We start from the raw sequence: 11,560 nt of genomic DNA, 5'->3' as shown, positions 1-11,560 counted from the left end.
AGTGTACATAAATATATTTTGTTTATCCATTCATCTGTTTATGGACATTTGAGTTGTTTCTACATTTTGGCCTAGATGTGGGTCTTCTTTTCATTCATCTTGTTTGGCATCCAATCATTACTTTCAATTTTATAATCTATTTTTTTTTTCAGCACTGTAAAATAATTTTGAATGTTTCTTTGAATATTTTGTTCCATCCATGCTCTTTATGTTCTTCTGGAATTCTAACAAGTTTATTTAGAATAGTTGGATGTTGATTTTCTTCTGCATTTTCAATCACATTGTTCTCTTCTCCTGAATAAAGAAAATGGCTCAACTCAATTTATAACTCTTCAGCGAATGAACTTTTATGCTTATTCTGCTACTCAGAGCATCAGATGCATTCTTAAATTTCAAGGGGCAGATTTTGAATTTCCAATCTCTACATCTGTTTCTTTTCTGTAGATATAATATTGCTCCATATCTTTACTAGTTACAAACTTCTGTTAAAAGTCTTAATTTGTCATTTCTAGTAACTTCATGGGATCTTTGTATTTGCTTTGGTTTTGTTTGGGAGTTTTCATTGTATTAATATTGATATTCCTCATTAAATTAGATTTCCCCACGTTTTGGTGATTCTTGACCATGGGATCATCATGATTGGAGAGTCTCTTGCAGACCCTTTCTATAAGTGCCGTATTTGTTTACTGCACTCTGATTCCAAAGATGGTAGTGGAGCAGTTGCCTGTACTGGTCACTGCTTGGCCTAACTGATTGTTGAAACAGGGTGAAAACTTCAGATTGGAACTGCTATAGGTCTCTAGTCAAACACCTGATATGCACTTTAGGGCCCTTACCTGACAATCTTATTTACCACCTCCCAGCTTGGAGTAACTATGAGTCCTCTTCCACCTGGAATGTGTTTGGAGCTATGCTTTTGGCTCTAGGTTTCTCTTCCTTCAGGATTTCCTAATAATTTCTAGACCACTGATTTTCTTTATCTCTTTCTTCAGGATTTCCTAATAATTTCTAGACCTCTTGGGTATTTTCTAGAACTGTACGTTATATCTGGGGACCAAGAGAGGGAGAATGAGGCTTGAGCACATGTTCAGTCTGCCCTTTGGACCCAGTGAATGCACATCTTATATGTGGAAAGGAGAGTACATGCTCATAAATCCCTGTTTAAATCACCTTTTTAAAAAATAACACATTTACTCAACAACTGCCCTAGGTAAAATTTACACCAGGCTCAGAAGCTGCTTTTTTCTCTCATACCCCTGCACAATAGGAACTAGAAGGAAAAATTATGAAATTCATCAGACCTTCTTACAAAATTAATGATTGTCGCAGAATCATGAAGAAGGAGGTTTTGCAGAATGGTCGGCAATCAAATATTCCTTACCATTTTTTTTTTTAAGGAGGACCTGAATTCTTCAAATTATCAAATGACTACCATATTCATTTCCTAAGGCTGCTATAGCCAAGTTCCATGAACTTGGTGGCTTCAAACAACAGAATATTGTCTCACCATTCTGGGAGCTAGACGTCCAAAATCAAGGTGTTGGCAGGGCCATGCTTTCTCTGAGAGCTACAGGGAACTATCCTTCTGATATGGTTTGGCTCTTTGTCCTCACCCAAATCTCATCTTGTAGCTCTGATAATTCCATGTGTTGTGGGAGGGATCCGGTGGAAAATGATTGAACTATGAGGGTGGGTCTTTCCTGTGCTGTTCTTCTGATAGTGAATGGGTCTCACGATGGTTTTAAAAAAATGGGAGTTGCCCTGCACAAGCTCTCTTATCCTGCCACCATCCACATAAGATGTGACTTGCTCCTCTTTGCCTTCCGCCATGATTATGAGGCTTCTTCAGCCATGTGGAACTGTGAGTTCTCTATTAAACCTCTTTTCTTTGTAAATTGTGTATGTCTTTATCAGCAGCATGAAAACAAATACACCTTCCTTTCCTTTTCCTAGGCTCTGGTGGCTTTTGACAATTCTTTGTGTTCCTTGGCTTATAGACACATCAGTCCAATTTCTACCTCTATCATCACGTGGCTTTTTCCCTCTGTGACTCCGTGTCCAAATTTCCCTTGTATAAAAACACGAGCCACAGGATTAGGATCTACATAATCCAGTATGACCCTAATCCAGAATGGCTTCATCTTCATTTGATTACATCTGTATTTATTTAACTTTTATTTTAGGTTCCAGGGGTACATGGGCAGATTTGTTATGTAGGTAAACTCGTGTCATGGGGGTTTGTTATACAGATTATTTCATCACTCAGGTACTAAGCCTAGTAGGCAATAGTTACTTTCTCTGATCCTCTCCCTTCTCCCACCCTCTACCCTCAAGTAGGCCTCAGAGTCTGTTTTTCCCTTCTTAGTGTCCACGTGTTCTCATTATTTAGGTCCCACTTATAAGTAAGAACATACAGTATTTGGTTTTCTGTTCCTGTGTTTGCTTAGGATATGGCCTCCAGCTCCATCCATGTTGCTGCAAAGGACATGATCTCATTCTTTTTTAATGACTATATGGTATTCCATGGTGTATATGTGTCACATTTTCTTTGTCCAGTCTGCCACTGATGGACATTTAAGTTGATTCCATGTCTTTGCTATTGTGAATAGTGTTGCAATTAATAGATTATGCACGTCTTTATGGTAGAACAATTTATATTGCTTTGAAAATATACCCAGTAATGGGATTACCAGATTGAACGGTAATTCTGTTTTAAGGTCTTTGAGGAATCATCAAACTGCTTTCCACATGGCTGAACTAATTTACGTTGCCACCAACAGTGTATAAGCATTCCCTTTTCTCTGCAGCCTCGCCAGCATCTGTGTTTTGTTTTGTTTTGAATAATAGCCATTCTGACTGGTGTCGGATGGTATCTCATCATGGTTTTGATTTGCATTTACCTAATGATTAGTATTGTTGAGCATTTTTTCATATGCTTGTTGGCTGCATGTAAGTCTTCTTTTGAAAATTAGCTGTTCATATCCTTTGCCCACTCTTCAGTGGAGTTGTTTTTTGCATGTAAAGTTGTTTAAATTCTTTATAGATTCTGTAATGATCATAGCTTTAAGAGCCCTATTTCCAAATAAGGTCCCATTCACAATTTCCAGGGGTTAGGACTTCAACAGTCTTTTGAAGGGACACCATTCAACACATAATAATTATTCTGGATGATTTTGTTAAGAGGTATCTATGAGCCTCCATAAAATAAGCCCATGTGGTTGCTGGGAAGCAGACTGGGTTCATGAAGAATATGTCATGTGATATCACACTGGCACTGTAAATATAACTCTTCCCTGTCTTCACTAACCTTCAAAATCTCATATAAGAATCAAAGAAATATAAACAAAAGAAGTAAAAACATATATTAGCCTTTGAAATTGGGGAAGGATTTTATGCATTCTGGTAGACACACGAGTGGATTGAAATAATTGATCATTTGTGATGTCAACAAAGGAAAAGCTCATTAGAAGAAAATATCAAAAGGATCTCACTCTAACTCTGTGAAACACCAAAATACTGATAAGTTCAGAGCAAGGGCTCAAAGCAACAACAGAGATGTAGGACATCCATTGTAGAACACATCTCCATTCTACCAACATTTCAGGCAAAGAGCACCGTGATGACACAAGAAGCATCGTGGACTGCAATGTTCAACCCAAGCTGTAACAGCATGGCTACCAGGCTAAATAAGTCAGAGGATGGTGTGGTTGGTGCACTGAGATCCACAGCTCCAAGAGCCAGCTCCACCTCCTACTCACCACCATCATCAAGTAGATGTTCAAAGAAGAACACTCACTGGAACATAGATGCATAGAATCCTCAAAGATCTGAGCAAAATATCCCGACCAGGTTCTGGTAATTGTGGAAAAGGTCTCAGGCTCTCAGGTTGTTAACACTGACAACCAGAGGAAGTTGGGTCCAGTTGATGCCACTGTAGCTCAGTTAATATGAATCATCAGGAAAAGGATTCAGCTTCCTTCTGAAAAGGAGATCTTCCTGTTTGTGAACAAGACAGTCCGATAGTCCAGCCTAACTATGGGACAGCTTTTCAGATGGAAAAAGATGAAGATTGATTCTTGTATGTTCTGGCCTACAGCACATGGAACATTTTGGGCTTCTGAGGGCCATTACAGGGGTAGGTGCACTGTTCCTGTTTGTGTATCTTGTAAACAGTCAGCCATTTTCAGTTATTATACCAGAACCTATTCACAGATGAATAAGTGTATTTGTAACTGCATTTATTTCATAATATTTTGAAAGATTTGTTTCTTTAGACAAACTTTCATGTAGAGTTTCATTTTGAGTTTTTCTTTTTGTGCACTGTCCTCATTGCTATATTCTTGAGGGAACTTGTTCTTCTGAAAACCATATTTAAGGAAAATATTTCCACATTGAAGGGAGGTAGGTGTAGTATTAAGGTGAAAGGGAAGGAGATGATACATTTATTCTGGATTATATGTGAAGCATTAGATAGCTAAGTATTAAAAGAATCTAATTAAATCCTTAGCAATCAGAACACTTGCTTCCCCAGATTTTGCCAACTGCCAATCATGTCGGACTGAGCTAGTCTGTTTTTCTTTCTGAAATTATTAAGGTAAATAATTAACAATAAAACTATCTTTTATAAAGTCAAAAAAAAGCAAGGGTGATGCCATGGCAGAGTCATATGGAGAATAGATGTCTCAGGAAAGAAATAGCTAACTTCAGCTGGCACAAACCCTTCATCACACTAGGAGGACCTCCAGGAAGTCATTGTTTCCATGCAAATCCTTTGCAACTCATCAGAGAACTGAGAAAATGGGGCTTAATCAATCTTAAATGTTTTCTTATCCCATCCCCTGGACCTAAAATACATCAATAACAGGATTCAAACATCTCTGGCCATATCAGATTCAATTGCTGAACAAAATTTGTTTTCTCTATTCCATCAGGATAAGCAAAACACTAATCTTTGGATATACAAAGTAACTTTAGTTGCAAATACGGAAAACAATTCAATGACTTGATGGAAATGCCCTCTGAAGAAATAGAATTACTACAAGAAACAGAAGATAATTTTATAGAACATCTCATTTTTACCCCATGTTGGAAAATATACCACACAATTTATTTTTTAAAAAATCTAGGATAAAATATATATTTTATTAAATGTAAGTATAATCAATGGGAGATAAAAATGGGCATAGTATTTCTAAAAGCATTAAAAGTGCAAAATAGCTCAATAAATTGATAGATTTTTTTAAGAAAATAAAAATTGAGAAATAGACATAGGGAAGCAACATAACTGAAAATCCAAATTGCAGTAATGTAAAGGATATCACAGATCTCAGTTTGGTGCCCATGATTCTGCAGATAGTTTTAAAAAGCATAGTGTTTATTTTCTTGTTTGTTTTAAACAAAGAGTTTAAATATGTTTTGTTTGTTGCAGTGTTGGTTTCATTGCTTGCTTGTTTTAGTTGAATTTGTCACTTTTAGGTGGAACCCACAGAAGAGCTTAGCCAGGCCCCACCACTCCCTGTTGTCTTATAACCACCTGATTTACACTTTTACTCCAACTGACAAGACTCTGTGGGCAAACACTGCTAGGAAATACATATAGGAAAACTTCCATTATTAACATTGCAAAGAAATATATGGTACCTTGTAATAAGTTAGACAAAAATTGCACAGGGTCAATATGAAGAAGCAACGAAGTTTGCCCTAGATGTAAAAAACAAACAACCCCCCCCCCCCCCGAAAAAAAAACAAAGGCAAAAAACACACACTTGAGCCACAGGAAAATATACAATTATCGTAATGGGAAGACAATATTTTTTCACATATTAAACTACAAATGAAACTTTTACAATCAATATGTCAACTGAAGTTTTTGAACATGTCTATAAGTATTTCTAAATTTTCATAAATAACGAAGATTTCATTTCTAAGTGTATGGAAAATGGTACTATCTTGAACAACATGCTTCAAGAAAGCTAAGACAATACATAAAATCACCTGAGTAGAAGCAAAATTTTATTTTAAAAAAATCAATTGCTACTTACAGCAACTCTTAATAAACTACAAATATAATGGAACATCCTTAACTTGATGACAGGTATTTAAAAAAAAATAAGACTACAGCTTAAAGAATGTCTAATGGGGTTGAGCATGGTGGTTCACGCCTGTAATCCTAGCCCTTCGGGAAGTGGAGGCGGGCAGATCACCTGAGGTCAGGAGTTCGAGACCACCCTGGCCAACATGGTAAAACCTCATCTCGACTAAAAATACAAAAATTAGCCAGGCATGGTGGTGTTCGCCTGTAATTCCAGCTACTTGGGAAGCTGAGGCATGAGAATCTCCAGGAGGTGGAAGTTGCAATGAGCTGAGATTGCCCCATTGCAATCCAGTCTGGGTGACAGAGCAAGACTCTGTCTCAAAAAAAAAAAAAAAAAAAAAAAAGAATATTTTATGGTACTAAAAAGATCCCCAAGTGATCTTTATTTTCTGGTATCTGTGCCTTTGAGTAATCCTTAATGGTTGGCTAACCTTATTGACTCATTTCTAATTAATAAAATACGGCAGAAATTATATGACTTCTGAAATTAAGTTGTAAGAAGGCAGTGACTTTTGTCTTGGGCTCTCTTGCGCGCCCTCTCTCTCTATCTCTCTCACACACACACACACATTACTCACACTGGGGAAGCCAGCTGCCAAGTTCTGAGCAGCCTTATAAAGGACAAGAAACTGAAGCCATCAGTCCAATAACCCATGAGGAACAGAAGTCTGCCAACACCCATGTGAGTGAGCTTGAAATTGAACTCTTCAACTTGATCAAATTTTGAGATGTCTAATGGGATGGTCTGGCTGTCAGCTTGACTGCAGCCTCACAGAATTCAAGCTAGAAAGCAATTCTAGACACATTTACTTCTAATAAATGCATTTTTGTCTGTTCATCCATCCATTCTTGTATATTTATATAGGTATGAACAATACTTGAAACGACATTTAACTAATGTTAATGATGACAATTTCTAGCTCTTGAAAATTGGGACGATGGTTGCCTATTTGCAATTTGTGGAATGATTAAATTCTTTATAACAAGCATATTTACAAAATATCAGTTTTATGTTTACAAACATATCAGAGTAATTTGAAAAAAAACTGAAAACAAATATGCCACAATGTTAGCAGCTAATTCTAGGTGGAAAGTTATTATTATTATTATTGTTTACCTTACTCTGTTTTAATAATGTCAAAAATTTGGAAGTCTATAATAGTCATTTTCTACATATTAAAAGACGAATTTGTGGAATATTGGATGTCAATGCATGTAATAAAGTTAAAATAATAAAATAAATGTCCAAAAAGTAGAGAGAACAAATAAAGGTCTGAGTTTACATAAGTGTGTGGTACTTGATTTAAAGTGACAGTTCTAAATGGTAGGGTTTCAACGAACTGTTTCATAAATGCTTAAAAAAATAACCATTTGGAAAAAATATCAAATTATCTTACTTTACACCATAATAATAAAATGCATTTCAAATAAAGATTTAAATAAAAAGGCAATAAAATAAATCACAAAGCCACTAAAGGAAAATTTGAGTATTTTATATAAACTTTGTGAGCAAATCTTGTAAATTACTTTAACAAAGGCATGAACACTACTTAAATTTAAAACATCTCTTTGTCAAATAACACAAGTAAAATTAGAAGATAAGCAACAAACTGGTAAATTAGATTTGTAAAATATGAATGATAAAATGATTTTCCAAATTCATAGTTTTAAAAATGCCTAAGTGATAGAAAATATGACAGAAAAGTCAAAAGGCATGGATGAGAAGTTTATCTGGTATTTATAAGCATACAGCAAAATAGGCTTTTGTATACTGTTGGTGGGAGGGTAAATTGGTATAGCTATTTCAGAAGCAATTTAACACTGTCTATCTAAGTTTTATATGCAAATAATATCTTTTGCCTCAGCAATCAGAATATATAAAACTATATATATAGAATCATATACATATATGTGTATATATATATATAATGCAGGGTGATTTTGTTCAATAAATAAATTGCAGTAATGTAAACTTAAATATATATTTTCAAAACTGGATAGAGAACAAATAAAAATGCAAATAGCTGTCTTGGAAGAGGTTTTTAAGGAAAAAAAAAAAACAGCTTTTATCCAATGTTTGACAGGCTGTCATATATTGGATAAGCACTCAACTGTGACTTCCCAGATGATAAACAAGAATAAGAATGATCTTAGGAAAATATAAGCCAAAATGTCCTGGAAATTGAAAAATTTTGAGTTTGATATTTGAGACCTTTTCAAATTTGGGTTAGATATTTGAGACTTCTAATTTGACAAAATGAAGAGGTCCTTCAATGGTTGAGGAAATGTGACACCATATTGACTTACTGTAACTACCCTATTATAACTTATTTAGATAAAATTGATGTTTTGTGACATCCCTTGAAATACTTAAATTATGAAACCAGAAGTTAAAAATCATATTCAAATGTGCATTAGAATGAAAGAAACAATACACTTGATTTTATCTTTGGCTCTGTCCTGTCAGCTTATATGAAATTGGTATGAGTCTCCTCCATTCAATCCATTTTGTAATTTGTAAAATCAGTGTGGGTTAATTTTTTTTATGTCCTCCTAGTTCTTACATCTTTCTATTAAGTACCCTAACTAGCGACTGGGGCTTTATGTTTGACCCTGGAAGGGTTTGTGCAACCATAAGAGGGCAGCATTCCATTTGCACAATATCTTACACAATTTCCTGTAGATGCTCAGTACAATGATATCACAGGAATGTGAGACTGGTGCAGCACTTGCTAGTATTACAACCTAAGGGCTATGTTAGGAAAAGTAATTTGTATATTTTAAGTACAAGTATATAAATTTACCTCAACTACAGTCAAAGGAACGTCACATTACAATTTCTCTGGCTGTCAGATTTGCATTTATTTAGAACAGGGAGACTATTCTTTAATCCCATCAGTACTGTGGCATACTAAAACACGTATGTCAACCCAACTAAGTGATGACATTCTAGGACTAGGATGTAGGCTTAGAAAGCGTCACTTTTTATGTATCGTGTGTAAACTACAAAGTACATGATTGCAACTAAATGTCCAACACCAGTGTTATTTTCCACATCAAAACCATATTTCAATGACTAGAGGTGAAGTGGAAAAATAAAAGAGGATAGTTATTATAATGGAACAAGAATTTATTTGGATACTATCTGGCCATCAGCACATTTTTAAAGGAGTGAAAGGCTTAGAAACTATCATTAAGGTATTTCAAACATTTAAAGAAACTGGGTATGTATTCCTGAAACGACAAAAGATAACTGATGAAAGATAGATTATCTTTATAATGAGAGGGAGTCCAAATTTTTTGAATCAGTTTCCCAATTCTTAGCTACTTTTTCTACCTTAGAAGCTCAACACCCGACAAAGACAGAAGATGCCAGAAGCCTGGTCAGCTCAAGGTCACAGTAAGGAATGCGTGGTTTACAGAATTAACACCACCTTCTTTCCTTCTATTCTTAACAGTGGTTCACCATCACCTGGTCATTGTTCCTCTAGTTCAGGGTTGGAAAGTTCACTTTTCTCTCTCCTTGACATTCAGTTCTTCCTTCCTAATACAATGTTGAAGTATCTTATCACTCTCTCAGGATATCAACTCTCTCCTCTAATAGAGAGAAGGCAAGATTAATAGTTTGGAAAAGAAAAATCCAAGCCACTGGAAAACCCAGGAGACTTTACCAGTTATAGGATCTGTCCATGCCTAAAGGACAATCTGTCTCACTATTGGCTTAAAAGAGTGTCTGAAATTCTGAAATAATTCATTTGACTCATTTCCAATAACTGAATTTCATCACATTCATTAAAATACACAGTGTCTGACAATAATGATGTGAATGACATTATGAGTTATATGCCTTTTCCTTGAAAAGAACATTTACACAAGAAACTTAGTCTGCAAAAATTGTCCATAAGATAACAAAGCAGAATTTACAAGTTGAGGGAATTTAGAAATGCTGTATAAGTTTGCACTTTAACATAAGACCATAGCAAAGCCATGCCCAAAAACAAAAAAAAAAGTCATTTGATTACAGATGCTTTTCTAATTATACTCTGACTCCATTTAAATATTTAATATCTATTCTGATGTAGTGTTAGGATGTTAATAAAATGTAGATTGCTTTCATCCTGACCTTCTGTTTTATTGTTTCTCCTCAGATTTTATTACTGAATCATTATTGCTATGGAAATGTTAACTTCCTGTTTGTATTTCTGAAACCCTGAAGGGCATGGAAGTTGTCCAGTTTAGGCTTTATTAAGTAGCTACTTAGAGAAAAATTTCTGTAGCATTTTTATTTTGTTTTGTGCAGTTCATCAAATGAAAATCTGTCCTTTAAAAGTAACCTTCATGGCCAACGCCACAGAAATGTCTCCCTTTTCCCCCAGCAACAAACCATAAACTTTAAGCTTATTACTTTGAAAAACCTGCAATTATTGCATTTAAACAAATATGACCTCCTTGGAACACCAGATGATAGTAATGGATAAGGTTGGATAACTTTTTTAGATGTGTTCTATGATGGCTGCCGCTTCTTCCATAAAAGATCACAGTATAGAGTTGAGTCCTTGGCTTTACAGATTTGGAATCTTGACTTTATAAGTTGATGTAAATTTAGGGAGAAATGCCACTATAAAGTTGAGAACAGTGAGAATGAACAACTGTAGTCATCAAAACCCTCATGCCAATACCCTTCCGTTCACAGTTGTTCCCAGAACAAGACAATTACAAAACTGAGTTAGTGACACAAAGTTGCTTGATAAGACAGCAGTAAAAGTAACTGAATGTCCTTGAAGGAATTCTTATCTTAATTAAGGGAAAACACATCTCTTCCTTAGGGTCAGAGCATAGTACTTTGGTGTACCCTTTTGTATGATTACAGTATAATTATTAGAAGAAATCAGCACTCTCCTTTTTCTACTTCTTTAGTGCTTACATTTGTCCTATCATACTTCCCCTGTATTTTGACAAATAGGTCTCCATGTATTGCATGAATAAAACAGGCAGTCTTTGCTCCAGCTTTCCTTTTAGTGGAAAAAAAAAAAAAAAAAAAAAAAAAAAAAAAAAAAAAAAAAAAAAAAAAAAACAACCACCACCACCAACCCACAGAATTAAATATGGTATATAATATTTTATGCAGTTAAAATAATAAGAATAAAAATAGAGAAGAGTAAGGAGGCAGAAAGCAAGGAAGGAATTGCTGTTTTAGATAGCATAGTCTAGAAAGGCCTCTTAGAAAGGTGACATTGGAGCAAAAGCCTGAATTAAATGAAAGACAGACCATAAATGTACATGGGGCAAGAGGGTTCCAAGTAAAGTGAATTACAGTGCAAAGGTCCTGAAATGGGACAGGGCCAGGTGGGTTTGAGGAATAAGAAGAAAGTCAGTACTTCCAGACCAAAGTGAGTATCAGAAGAGTAATATGAGATGGGGATGATGCAAGGATATTGTGAAAAATTTGGAGTCTATTGTGAGTTA

General features: G+C 35.2%; 1 pseudogene; it reads left to right on the top strand.

The window, feature by feature from the left end:
- Positions 1 to 3,619: 3,619 nt before the first annotated feature.
- Positions 3,620 to 4,121, top strand: LOC115899605 (annotated as a pseudogene).
- Positions 4,122 to 11,560: the final 7,439 nt, after the last annotated feature.

Source organism: Rhinopithecus roxellana, chromosome 9, assembly GCF_007565055.1.
Source record: "Rhinopithecus roxellana isolate Shanxi Qingling chromosome 9, ASM756505v1, whole genome shotgun sequence".
Classification (NCBI taxonomy): domain Eukaryota; kingdom Metazoa; phylum Chordata; class Mammalia; order Primates; family Cercopithecidae; genus Rhinopithecus; species Rhinopithecus roxellana.
This window is presented reverse-complemented; position numbering and strand designations above follow the sequence as displayed.